The 14,882-nt window shown below is 40.2% G+C and overlaps 1 pseudogene; it reads right to left on the bottom strand.

The window, feature by feature from the left end:
• Positions 1 to 6,788: 6,788 nt before the first annotated feature.
• LOC137636571 (uncharacterized) lies at positions 6,789 to 8,435 on the bottom strand (annotated as a pseudogene).
• Between the last annotated feature and the right edge of the window lie 6,447 nt (positions 8,436 to 14,882).

The raw sequence follows: 14,882 nt of genomic DNA, 5'->3' as shown, positions 1-14,882 counted from the left end.
GAAGGCATTGGTCCCAATAAACTTTCCGATGGGGGGATTTCTTGAGAAGATCCCTGAATGGTTCCATTACTGGTGCTACAGCCACGAAAGGTGCAATTTGGTTCACAAGTCCAAACCAAGATCTTATATCCGTGATAGTTGGGCTTACAGGCATGGGGAAGTTCTTAATGGCACTCATACGCTCATTAGAAGGCCTATAATTATCCCAATCAAGTTCGTACCCCACAAACTCTACCTGTCTTTGACAAAATCGGAATTTATCCGGATTCAGCGTAATACCATTATCTCCACATAATTGCAAAAAATCACAAGTATGCCAAAAGGCTCCCTCAACACTGTCGTCATATAACAACACGTCATCTATGCACTTGTACTTTCTGTGTACATCAATAATGACGTCATCGAACCTTTTCGTGTATGCATCGGGGGCCGCGCAATGACCCATAGGTGTTCGACAATACTGGTATCTCCCCCATGGTGTAATAAACGTTGTCAACTGTCGGCTCTCCTCATGTAATGGCACCTGGTGGAATCCGGCATAGGCATCAACTACAGTCTTATATGTACGAAGTGGCACACCCGAGACCATGTCAAAAGGAGCACATGTGTGATGCGTTTCTCGTTTGCAATTCTTATTAAGCTCTTGATAGTCCACGGTCCTCCGTGGTTTACCATTTTTCTTTGCGACTACTACCATCCTCGCACACCAGTCCGTAGCTGTACCAGCAGGGACCTCCTTAATTACTCCTAATTTGACATCTTCGTCGAGCTGAGCCTTAACATCGGCCTCCCAATGCTTAGGAACTGGTATAGGTGTATGACACGCATAGGGGATGGCACCTTCCCTCAGGTGAATGTGGTGAGGGGCTCCTTTCATCATCGGCAGAGGGTTTCTTGAAACGTTGAACGTAGTCTTCGCAAAACGTTGCAGTAGCCAGTCCCTCAGCCTAGGGACATTCTCCTCCGTGGCAGCGTATGGCATCTCGCGCTGACGACCACCACCCCCTATCCGTGTGCGAACGTTTTCTTCAGGCGTTTGGCGGGGGTTAGTCGACGCAGAGGGTTTCCGAGTGACGTCATTCACGGTAGCGACAGTATGATTGGGAAACTTTGTATGCACTAGACCTAGTGATTTACACACTCCTAAAGACATAAAAACGGGTAGCACCCTGCACAACGATAACACTAGTGCTCACTGATTTATCACCCAATTCTATTAGCATATCAACAGACCCATATATTCTCAATGACTTCTCCCCTGCGTGATTTACAATGACATTACACCGAGAGAGATTAGGTACCTTCAAACCCAATTTTGGTAACAAATCTACCCCTACTATACACACTTCTGCCCCTGTGTCTGGAACAGCCTCAACAACGACACACTCACATGAGAACTCATGCTTAACCTTTATTTTCACCGTCGGCAGTTTCCCCACTGCCGCACATAGGCCTACCTGGCGATTGTCCGCAGGTGGATAGGCAACAGTGCATGACGTAACAGACGCGTCCACGATAGGCGCCGTTTTGGCGGGCTGTTGCCCCCCTTGACGACAGAATTTAGCAAAGTGCCCCACAATACCACACTGAAAACAGTTAACATTATCAGCAGGACATTTTCCCTGCCAATGAGAACGACCACCACACTTTTTACACCTAGTATCTGACTTACTGCTACCAGTAGGTTTCAAGCTACTACGGCCACGGCCATGTCCCTTGTCACTATTATTAGACCTATAGCTAGCAATAATTTTACTTTCACCTTCTAACCCACTTTCAACTAGGCCTAAGCCTATCTCATCCCCTTTTACCAAACTAGCTATGTTTGCCCTTCCACGAGCGCTAATACTATCCTTTTCTGCGGATTCATAAATTTCACATTTACGTAACAATTTCTGCACAGTATTGAAAACCTCATGATCCTGTAGGATCTCTTGTTTAAGTCCCACATTGCTTAAACCACTTGTTATCCGCTGAACTAACACAAAATCATTCAGATCAGCTCGACAATGGGGACACTTAAACCCACAATCTAAGGCCAATTGTTGGCACCTATGCACAAAAGATTTCGCGGTTTCTTGATCGCCTTGTTGAGCTGAGAAAAACTTGTCCCATGCCACTGCCCTTATTCACAGACTTCATCGTGATCTCCTCCAGTCTGTCAAATGCCTCAGAGGCCGTTAATGAGTTCCACTGAACCTCTGAGTGCGTTGCATCTATAGCCATCCTTAACTTCTCATTGCAGTTTAACCGGATACTGATAAGTGCGTTCTCTCCTGAAACGTTTCCTAAGGCCAGCCAATCACTCATAGAGCGACACCATTCTCGAAAACTGCTTTGTGTCATCTCATAGCTACACTTCTCAGGACACATTGCCCTAACACCTGCCGAGGCTGAACCATGTGGTCTTCCTTGTGCCATGAGGCCAACCAAAGCCTGTAACAAGTCCTGTCCCTCGTGGCGCCGGCGTGCCGGTGTTGCATTCCTGCTTGCAGTGCCCCTGGGGGAACGTCTTGCTGTGCCCCTGGGTGTGTTGTGATGGCCTCGTCTCAGCATCTTGTAGATCCTGCTTTGGAACGAGATTCACTGCGCCATGTAAGCAGGTTAAGACATACTCGGGAACAGTTGATTCCTTTAATGTACAAGAGTTGATTACAGATCAAGGGATGAGCGGGAACTGACTAGTGTCTTTTCCTGAAGCCCGTGCAAAGAGATACACATAACAGGGAAAACATATCGTACATCAAATTGAACATTCCTACACTGGGTATATTGTTTTGGGTGGTCGTGGCTTTGCTACGGCCACGCACACACACTTGGCCCACACCGTTTTCACCGCGGCTCAAGACACATGAGACAGGCGGCTTCTCCGATGTTGGTTGCATCGGGCTGCCGGGTTCTTGTTATGCCAAGGCCCGCCTTATTGCCTGCCCGACAGGCATTGCCCTCTTCCGCCGGCGCTGGGAAGCTCCGCCGTTGGGGTCTTGTTTGGTTTGATTTTGGAGTTTTCCTTCTCCTAGCCTTTGCCTATCTTAAATAAAGGAGAAGGCCTATAGGGGTCCAGTCTTGGTCTGGTCTCTCAGAACTGGCCTTAGCGGTATGGTTGAGCCTGCCAGGGTGGTTAAACTACCCCACCGCCATTGCCCAGCCCATCATTGAGGCACTCAAGCCCCTCTACTGCAGCAAAGTGCTGGACCAAACAGTACAAAACAACAAACAAAACACCGAATTGTAGCGTCACTTGTTTCACGCAATATTAACGAGTTACATTTTGAGGTGTGGATTTCCTTAAAATCCTTGGAAAAACACAGACAAGAGAGCTCATCAACACGGCGCTTGTTTAGAAACAGGAACTCGTCAGTTCCCAAGTTACTCACAAGTGATTTCTGGTGCTGTATTCAGTTTGTTTTGATATGGCCCATGATTGAAGTAATCCTTAAGGTGAAAAACAAAAATGAGATGGTCTCAGCTACTCGTTTTCATGTTAGCCATATGTTTGGCATAGATGGTAGGCCTATAGCCCATAGAATTTGGTACAATTTTGCTTGATTTTTGGTGGTACTGGACAACCGTTCCCATTAATTAGTCCAATATTGTGAGGTTTCATTTTACTATAAAGCTTTCCCAACACTACTTCAGGGCAAGGGCATTCCTAAAGAATGATGGTAGGAGGCAGTAATACTCCCTTGGCAATGCCTTCAATAAATTAACCACATGGCCATAGAGTTGTGAATAGATCCCTGGATGTGTTGGCAGTTTAGGGAGCTTCCATATACAGTAGAACCTCGGTTTACGAATTTAATTTGTTCCTAATGCGAACTCGTAAACAGAAAAATTTGTATCGCGAAATGAATTTCCCCATAAGAATGTTATAAAATCGAAATAATTAGTTCAACCCATCTAAAAAAACCAATTTTCACAAATTTTTCCTTACACATACAGTACTCTACTGTACTCTACACAAAATTATTAAAATATTGCAGTCATTTAATGATGAAAATATGGATATGCATGCACAGTAAACCTGAACTTTACCTTAGAGGAGTGTCGCTGCTGGCTTGATGGAGACGAGAGGAGGGGAAGGAGGAGGAGGGGGTTACTGCTTGGAGGGAGAATCTCCCTCCATGAGAACTTCAGGAACGTTGACTGGAGTTCTCTCGCGAGAATGGCGTTCACTATCACTGGTTTTGCGTTTGCGAGACTCTTGGTCGTCGTCTTTCACAGTTCTTTTCTCCCCCTTCACAAGATATTTTTCAATAGACACCTGCTTTTGTCTGTTCTTTAAAATTTTATAGAAGTGACCCACCCCATTATCGACTAATAAATTTATTGCACGGTCTGTTTCAGCCTTATTCGGGACATTTTCCTCAAGAAAACTTTTCACGTCTTCCCACTTCTTTAAAAAATCTTTTATCTCACTCGAAGACAGTGATTTTGCAGTGCCTCCCTCCTCCTCAGATGAGATTTCCTCTATTACTTCTCTTTGCTGCTGCTCGTGCAGGTCCTTCAGCTCCTCGGTGGTCAGCTGCTCCTTATGCTCCTGCAGGAGGTCGTCGATGTCATCCGTGTCCACCTCCAGCCCCATTGCCTTGCCCAAGGACACAATATCCTCGTCAACTGCTTCCTCCTGGTTGGGTTCGAACCCCTCGAAATCCCGTTCTGCAACGGCGTCGGGCCACAGTTTCTTCCAGGCGGAATTGAGGGTTCTCCTGGTGACTCCTTGCCAGGCTTTATCAATTAAAGTCAGGCAGTTGTAGATGGAGTAGTGATCCTTCCAAAACTCTCTGAGGGTAAGGTTGGTGCCCTCTGTTACTTCAAAGCAGCGCTGGAACATAGCCTTAGTATAAAGTTTTTTAAAATTTGAGATCACTTGCTGATCCATGGGCTGGAGTATTGGAGTGGTGTTGGGGGGTAGGAACTTCACCTTAATGAACTTGTATTCCTCCGCTATGTCCTCTTCAATGGCTGGAGGATGGGCAGGAGCATTGTCCATTAACAGCAAGGCTTTGAGTGGGAGGTCCTTCTCCAGGAGGTATCTCTTGACTTCGGGACCAAAAACCTCGTTCATCCACTCAACGAAGAAGATCCTTGTCACCCAAGCCTTCGTATTAGAACGCCACATGACGTGCAACTTTTTCTTCTGCACATTGTTCTTCTTGAAGGCTCGTGGATTCTCCGAGTGATACACCAGGAGAAGTTTAATTTTGCAATCCCCACTGGCGTTGGAACAGAACAGCAGGGTTAGACGGTCTTTCATGGGCTTATGGCCAGGAAGGGCCTTTTCTTCTGCCGTGATATAGGTCCTCCTGGGCATTTTCTTCCAAAAGAGGCCTGTCTCATCGCAATTAAACACCTGTTGGGAAACGTAGTCCTCGGAGTCCACGAGCCTTTTGAACTCTTTCACAAAAGACTCTGCTGCCTTCGTATCGGCGCTGGCCCCCTCGCCATGCCGAACAACACTATGGATACCCGTTCTCTTCTTGAATTTTTCAAACCAACCACGGCTTGCCTTAAAACTTTGTTTTTCTGCTGATGTGCCTGGCTCACTTCTCACCAAGTCCTCGTAAATGGTTCTTGCCTTCTCGCAAATCATGTTCTCATTTACTGAATCTCCTGCGAGCTGCTTTTCATTTAACCACACCTTTAATAAATTTTCTACGTCATCAAGAATAGGTGGCCGTTGTTTTGACAACGACGATACACCTTTAGCTACTTTAGCGGCCTTTATTTCTTCTTTTTTCTTTAATATTGTGCATATCGTCGACTGCGAGCGATTGAATAAACTAGCAATGTCTTTCACACGCATGCCTTGGTCATGCTTCTCGATGATCTCCTTCTTCATCTCGATCGTTATCATCAGCTTCTTCTTACTGCTTTCCTTCTTCGACATCTTAGGAGCCATTGTCTATCACAATAATACACAGTACAGTACTGTAATCACAAATGAGTGAAAATAAAACAAATCACAAACCACGTGTAAAAATCGCAAAGAAATCGTCCACGAATTCACTAAGTATGTATGCTATCGAGACGGCGGATACTGAGATAATGAACGAGTGAAGGGGGTAATAAAGGGGTTTAGGGGGTGGTAGGTATGCGTGGGAGGAGTCACGTGACTCCATTGTGAGATGCTGTCGCTAAGTTATTTCCATGAAAAATGTGATCAGGAAGCGCGACGTTAACACTTTTCCACAAAAAACAGCGCGTGGGAGGGAAATTTAAATTCGTTAACAGATACAATATTCGTTAACCGAGACAAATTTTTCAGAGAAAGTCACTTCGTAAACCGAAAAATTCGTAAGCGGAGTCGTTCGTAAACAGAGGTTCTACTGTACTTAAAATGCCCCCAATGAAAACAATCCTCACTAATTCACTAGTTATTTGCCCCACTTTATTACTACCTTTCCAGGTTCCATGGATTCTACTCCAAACTTTCTTACTCACTCTTATCACAGTTTTGCATATAAACTTTATATTCACTGTCTTCTTTGGTACTAATAACCAATCGATTAGGGCTAAAATTCTGATCCCACTCATCAAACCTGTCCTCCACAAATTGGAAATAAGTCCAGACACATTTGTATATACAGGATTAATTACCAGAATTTTCAATCTGGCAAAAGTAACCTGATCGACACGTTCAGCAAACAGTTTTCCTGGGTTTTTATATCTATTGAATCTCATTGTATATCGTGGATAACATGCCATAACTGATGCTACATCTACTAACACTTGCAAAGTATCAGAGCAAATTATGACACCATTAAAACAAATTATAGTTGGGCCCATTAGGTTATGCTTTGTTTTATTTGTATTAAAAGTGAGACATTATAATCCTTCATTCCATCATTCATGAGCCTCAGGAAACTTTCAGCTTTCTCATGTGATGATGATGCGTAGAAAATATCAACTGAACGTATCAAAACACTGGTTTCATCTATATAGTTTCCCAGGTATTCCTGGCACAAAGCAGAATAATATAAATGGCACAGAAAGGGAGACAAATACCCACCCTGCGGTACTCCTTTCCTTAAAACATAACGTTTCCTCCCAACTCGTACAATCTGTCCCCGAATCATTAGCTCAATTTGCTAAAGACCTCGCTCGTATCTATTTCTATAGTACTTCCAACCTTGACTAATTTATTATGAGAATTGTCTTCTAATTGGGTCATAGGTCGGCGATTTTCATCCAACCTCACATATAATTTTCTTCTGGTCTTTGTTGAAGGACCACGATAAGGTTCATAGGGGTCATAATAAATATTCTTGGGAAATGTATGCATACACTTATCCAGGATCTCTAGCAACTTACTATGCATAATACTACCGTATGCATCAGCAATATCAACTTTAACAATGTAAACTTTATTATCAAGAGTTTTGACTATGTTAATATAGTCTTATCAGGCTCTGTTAAAACACTTGGCAGATTTTAACATTCCAGCAGAACCAATCGTGCCTTTAGCAACAGCATCTTTGATATTAAACTCTGGGACGTAATGAGAGGTCTCACCCCATCTAGACCCTTTGGGAGAAATCGTAACTTTGGGGGGAAGGCTGCAGTTTCCATATTTGGACTGATCTTCAGCTATTTTCAGAGCAGTTTTCCTGTTTAATAGTTTTAGTCCTCCAGTCCTTACTATAAAAGAAACACCATCCTGATGTATTTTTCTAAAATCCCTTTTTAAATAAAATATCATCTGGTATTGTGTTACCCTGCCCTCAGTAACATAAAAATAGCCGCCTTTTACAAGTGTAAAAGCTATTTTTTCAATAACCCATAATATTACCTTACTGATGGTGTGAGTTTTCATCATATGATTTTCAAATGATGCTGCCCACTTAAAAGATAATATCTTAAAATTCTCAAGTAATCTCAAGTAATCTGCCTAGGTATAACGTTACCCATTTAAGGGAATGGGGACAGGAAACGTTCAGTTTCATCCGTGAGTTCGTGTCGAGAACTCAAAATCCGTTGATGTCAAACCTAGGTTAAATTCTTTCCAGATTTCAAGTCTTCAAGAAGTAACTAATGGACCCGTCACAATTGCTGTTGTGTCCTGTAAAGGCTCAAAGCTTAGCATTACCTCAAACGAACTGGAGGAGCTTGTCCGCAGGTCAGACACCTGTTTGATAGCTCGCCCAAGTTCAAGAGAATGGTGACAATGAACGCCGTTTCCTCTTCGATTAGGCAAGTCATTGACCAAGCCATTATTCCTCTATCTAGAGCTCATGATGTCAGGGGCATCAGCATGTCACTGGTGTTTGAAAAGAACCCTTCTCTGATGCAGGGTCTACAAGCATGGGTGTGGAATAGACAAACTACTTTCACTGCGCATTATCTGCAAGATGTGACCCACAGGTCCCTAGACACTTTCTCGATAGGCTCTGTGGTAGCTGCCGTACCTCCTTTATAGGATCATCAGCATTCATTTGAGTACATAGTTGCAGTGATAGTCTGGGATAAATGTAAAAGGAATGACTGGCCTTTCTTTTCTTCATTTTCCCTTCTCTTGGGGAATAGCATCCCAATACTGTGTCGGCTAGAATGTCTACGACTGCAGGTAAGCCCCTCTTTGACTTGAAGCTAGAATATATTTCATATATTCAAGGCATGTCCCCAATCTCTTGGAGATGTTGAAATTGAAAAGTCAGCTGTCAGTATGTACAAACACAAATCCATTATTATACATAGCCTTAACAGTTACACTTGTGTTTTAACACTCATACTCACTTCACTTGAGACATGAACCCATTGGTTTCAGGCCGCTGGTTAACGAGATGTGGATGTACTGTACATCCCTCGCATTATCATGCATGAATGTTGCAATACTGGGAATGTTTTTAGACTTGCACACACTGTAGTGCGAGTCTCATTTTGTAAAGAATGTAAGGGTTTATATGCAGTGTAGGAACAAATCACAAATTTGGAAGTAATTTTTATTTTTCCTAACTAAAAACCTGTACTTATATACACATACACTTACTCGCCATCACCTAACCCCAGAGGAAAGTCTCAACTGCCATCAAAGCATGAAAGGTATGAGTGAGCGGGGGCTGGTGCTTCTCCCCACTACCACTGGTTAACAACCTGGCGGTTGTTTCCACCTCGTTAAAAGTTTTTATGGCCATACATCAGCTAGTGCTGATTTCTTCTCCTATTGTAAAGAACCACATGTATGTATAGTTAGGAAAAATACAAATTACTTATAAATTTCTGATATTTAGGTGATTAGAAATGAGTTAGTTTTATAGGTAATTAAAAGTTAATTTGATTTTGTAAATTACAGTACAGTACAGGCCATGAAGTTAAAAAAACACAATTAACTTTTGCTTAGACTGAGTGAGTAGAAGTTTAGATAAAGTGACAGTATTTAGTCAAAAAGGTTAAGAAATAATCATTGACTCTGTAGAATATCTAGAAGGTGAACTGTAGGTATAAATTAAGCTTGTTTTTCCTGTTTTTGTGCTGGGTTAAGAGCATATTTCTTGTATTATTAAAGAATCTTCATAGTTCCAGACTTATGTCTAAAAGAATTTAATTTTTTTTAATGATGCAACTCGAGTGTATTCTGTAATCTTGTGACTTTATTGTATTCTTGAATCTAAAGTTGAAGTTCTCTTCCAGATTTAGATTGTATGTATTCCGAAAAAACAAAATAAAGGCCGTGTGCCATCACCTAAAGGGGCTGACCTCTGGAACAGGCCTAGCAATCTGTGTCTCCCCTGCAGCCTCGCCACCAGAAGCCGCACATGTAGAAGCCCTGGACGGTCCCTGGGTCCCTCGTGTGAGTGTTGTGGTGACACAAGGAAGTTGTTTTGAAATCTACGTGCTGTACTCTTTATTTACTGTAAGTAGTTTCTCACTGGGCCATCTTCCATTTGGTTAACGTGTTGACTCAATATGTATTTTAAAGAGCTTGATACAGTACTTAGCCAAGAAATATTTGTAACTTAAAACTCTGTTGTTGTCATTTTTTTCTTATTGATAGAGTTACAATATTAGCCTATCTTGAATTCTCATAGGTGTTTAAAAATATCACAGAAATAAAGATAATTTTTGTCATTGAATGTCTTGAAAGAAATCTTGAGTTGCCGTTGTAACTTATGACTGACGAGGTAGCAAATGGATTTATAGTTTTTAAATTCTTGAAGTGACCTAAGGTCTTTGACCAGTTTGATATGCCATTTGAAGAAAGGTTTCCAATTAGAATGATTCCTTCCTGGTTCCATTGTAACTGATGTAAAGTAGTACCGTGGTTGGATAAGTTTACCGTGGAAGTGAAAAAGTTTCCTTTTCATCTTATGTTTTATAGGATATTCACTTTTATTTGTGTAATCTGACTCTTAAAGTGATTGCATAAACTTGATTATAAGTTCAGTTATTTTGAATAGAATGTCTAGAGAACAAAATAATCGGCTGTAGCTCTAACATCCGCTTTGAAACTTGAATGCTTTAATAAACAAAATAAACGATGCATAATTTGTTAAAATATGATTGCAATTTGATAATCACTTTTTTTTTCTGGTAACTGTCTATCCCTGTATTTATGATTTAGAATTGATTACCAAGAAAAACATCTCTATATTTTTACAATGTTATCTCTATTAATTTGATGTGAAGAGGAACAATTTAATGTAAGTTTGATTAGGCTTATGAAGTTGGTGATATTGATTTTTGTGATATTAGTAGTAACCTGTCTGTATTTTATAGTTGAAGACATTGAAAGTCAAAGAATGTGAATGCCCAGAAATCATTAATTGTAGGGATTTTTAGTTTATGTACAGTAACTTGTCCCACGAAGGACACGGAAGAGTTTCGGAACATGTCTTTTTATATTGGGATGGTAGAAACTATTTAGAAAGGAGTCCAGTATCACCCTATACATGACTAAGTCCAGTTTTGACTTATGTTTCTCGAATGCGGTCAACGATCGAGGAAAAGTGCAACATGCACACGGCTGCGTCATTTCGCCCCGATTTGATGCAGCAACCGTTCATTTCATTAATTTTTTTGTTAAGGTAAATTAATTCCCGGCTGAACTGTACCAAAAGGTGAAGCAAATATGTTTGGCCATGTCAGGTTAAATTCTAGTGAAAAAAAGGTACCATTGAGTATGAAAGTGAAACTATTGTCCTAATAGATTGCCAAATGTGTCACACGTATTTATTACGATGTGGTCGTTAATATTTATTGAGGTTTTTTGTAAACAGGACATGATTCAAATGTGTCTGATTTGCATGAAGGGACTTTTTTCAAACGCTAAAGTTAAGGCGTAATTCTTAAAGTCATTCATGGTAAAATTTCATGAATGCTTTGGTTTCAACCAAGTTTGGTCAAGGAAGAAGATATAGCTTCTTTTTTACTTTATTCTTCTATATTTCTTGGTTTTAGGTGGTCTGATTTTGTCAGGTTCTGCTTAAGTTTGGCCTAAGTTAAGCAGTATGGGTTTTGAACCATGTTGTTGTATGACTGTTGAAATAAGAAAGTTTTCAGTTTCCTCTTGAAAGCATTAATGTCTTCAATCATCCGAATGTTTCGTGGGAGCTTATTATATAGTCTCGGGGCCGCATAATTAAAGGCTCTGGAGCCTAAAGTAGACGTAAATCTAGGTTCCAACAGTTTGAAGCCATCTGTAACTATTCTCGTGTCGACACGATTTGGCTGTGCAATATGTAGCAATTCTCTTAAGTATTTTGGACGCCCGGTTCTGATAACTTGGTGGGTTATTGTACATAAAGAACTATGGTTTAAAGGTTGCTCTTGAATGGCAAAGGCAAGGGACAGTGGCAGTTCTCAAGAGACTGACCATATATGCATATGATTAGTGCCAAAGCCCCCTCTTCATCAAAGTTAGACCAGGGAGAGCCAGCCAAGGAGTCCTATAGGGTTCCCAAAACTCCATCATCCCTATCTCACAGGGATGGTGAGGTTATAAACACTGGAAGGAATTATTGGGCTTGTATGCTGTACTCGAACCTTCGTCCAACGGATCGCCCGGCAGGGACGTTTCCAATAGGCAGTTACAGAGATAAATATGGTGTAGATTTTCACATTGAATATGATTTCTGTGATAAAAATCATGTTAACCCTTTTACCCCCAGGCTCTTTGGAAATTTCCAACCCTTAACCCCCAAGGGGTAATATTTTTCCCAGCACATTTTGGTGTATATTTCTTTTAAATTGCTCTAACAGCCTTAATTTTTGTCATAGAGAGGTCAGGTTGGTCTCATTCTCTTGGAAAATGTCTGAATTTTCTCAAAAAATTATCAAAAATATGAAAAAAATAATTCTTATAGCATTTTTTTGCAAGGACGTACCGGTACGTCCATGGGGGTAAAGGGATGGCTTTTGTGAAACGTACCAGTACGTCCTTTGGGGGTAAAAGGGTTAAGCAATTTTGGTTTTCACTTCAGAAGTGTCCTTTTATTCAGAAATATTTTCTGTTTACTTAAAGGTTACTGGTCATCTTTAATTCTTTCCCAGTGTTACACTTGAGCAGTTAGATTCATTCTGGATTTATTTCCAGTTTGATGATGTTTCAAGCTTGTATTTTCAGAGCCAGTCAGGATTACTTTTCTCCTCTTGAAGGATTTAATCTGTTAACTTCATCCCTATACTGTATTTGTCTGGGATTTATTCAACAAAAGTCCTGATGTTTCTCTCGTGTGATATGCGGATATTGTGATCATGACCCCGAATAGTCTTAATTCTTCCTTTTGTCTGTTCCAAGGATTTATTTGTGCATTTGATTTCCTTTTGTCTGTACCTAGGAATTTTTTTTGTGTATTTTATTTCCTTTTGTCTGTTCCAAGGAAATATTTGTGCATTTGATTTCCTTTTGTCTCTTCCAAGGAAATATTTGTGCATTTGATTTCCTTTTGTCTGTTCCAAGGAATTATTTTGTGCATTTTATTTCCTTTTCTCCATTTCAAGGATATTTTTTTGTGCATTTGATTTCCTTTTGTCTGTTCCAGGGAATTTTTGTGTGCATTTGATTTCCTTTTCTCCATTTCAAGGATATTTTTTGTGCATTTTATTTCCTTTTCTCCATTTTAAGGATTTTTTTTGTGCATTTGATTTTATTTTGTCTCTTCCAAGGATTTTTTTGTGGACCTAAGATTTAATTCCATGTTATGTAAGGAATATTTATATTCCTCGTATTGTTAAACCTGACTCTAGTGTTTTTCCTGAGGATCTAAGGGAGTAATAAACTTTTGCTTTAGTATGAGTGACTAAAGCCTAGCTGGAAGAAGACGGAGCTACCGGTATATGCATTCTGTTTGCCTTTTCTAAGCACAGCTCATGAAGATGCATCAAATATGTGTCCTCTTTGAAAACTGCTCTTTAAACCTTAATTTCAAAAGGCCTGCGTCAAATGCTCTCCGCAGATTTTTGTTTTGACATTGCTGTAAACAGCTGATCTTTATAGGAATATTTGTTTAGGTGCTCCTCTCAACACCTTATTTTTTTAGCGTCAAATGCTTTCTGCAGATTTCTGTTTTGACGTTGCGGTAAACTGATCTTTATAGGAATATTTGTTTAGGTGCTCCTCTCAACAGCTGATTTTTCTAAATGTTTGTTTTGCGTGTTACTTCATTAGTTGCATGCTTGTAAGTTATAGGCATTATAGTTTGCCTTTAGAGTCTCTTTTGCCCTTATCTAAGTGTTTTAATTCTGTCAGTGTTCAGAATGCAGTTTTTCCCATTGAATGAAGGAAAGTCAGTATCTGTTTTGTTCGATATTCTGACATAAGAACACTGGTTTCTGTGCAACTCAAATATAACTATACCTCAAATGCATTTGATTACTGTATTTTCAGTATTTTTTACTAGGAATAATTTCCAATAATCTTCCTTTCATCTGATTTGTGGTTTCGTAAATCCCTATCAGCTTGACCCTGAGTCGTAGACTTTTATCTTTGGCTATTGAATAAGAGGCCTAAGTCATTTTCATTATGTCTTGTAAATTTTATCCTAATGTGATCGTTGTATGGAAGGTCCCTTACTCATACAAGGTGAACTTATTCCATTGTGCCTTTACAAAATTATACATGTACTGTATTAATATGAACAGTTGTTGATACAATGAGTCTTTATCCAAATTTCTTTTGAGATCTGTAGCTTCGGTCATAGGTGATTTGTATGCACAAGGCAGCCGCTGATATTTTGTCGCACTGCCTCGTGTTTTCTGTACTTATTCATGTTTCTTAATGTGGATACATTAGGTTTACCATCCTGTTGTCTAATGGAATTGCTGTAATGCCATCAGCTTTTCTTGTGTTTGTTGGTGACATTAGCCATTTTCAGAATTGAGATTACTTGTGCTTCGATCGGTACAGTATTTGATCAAGGGATTTCCATCGAAGTTTCTACTCTACTTATTTTACGAATGTCTTTTGCCTCTGATTTGGATTTTCAATTATGAATTTGCTTTGAAAATAAATGTAGTTTTGCTACTATTTTCTTTCTATAGCTGGCATTTTTTCATGATAATTTCCCTTTGAGCAGTTTGTACTCAGTAATTTTTGTCATTTTGGAGGGAAATTTATTGAAGTCCCGAACTCTGTTGTAAAACCCAATGCATATTTCTCTTGAGATCTGTAGCTATGGTCTTTGCTTAATTCTGTGCTCAGGCAGACTTAGATTTTTTGCCTCACTATCTCATGTCTGCTGTATTTCATGTTACTTACTGAGGATATCATTAGATTTTCCCTCCTTCTTGTGTAAGGAAATCGCTCTAGTGCCATCAACTTTTCTTGTTTTTGTTGGTGCCATTAGTTATTTTCAAAATCAAGATTACCTGTGTTTTCACCCGTACAGTATTTGACCAAGGAATTTACATCGGCATTTGTACTGCACTCTGTAGTAATGTCGTTT

The sequence above is a fragment of the Palaemon carinicauda genome, unplaced genomic scaffold (genome assembly GCF_036898095.1).
Source record: "Palaemon carinicauda isolate YSFRI2023 unplaced genomic scaffold, ASM3689809v2 scaffold330, whole genome shotgun sequence".
Lineage (NCBI taxonomy): Eukaryota > Metazoa > Arthropoda > Malacostraca > Decapoda > Palaemonidae > Palaemon > Palaemon carinicauda.
This window is presented reverse-complemented; position numbering and strand designations above follow the sequence as displayed.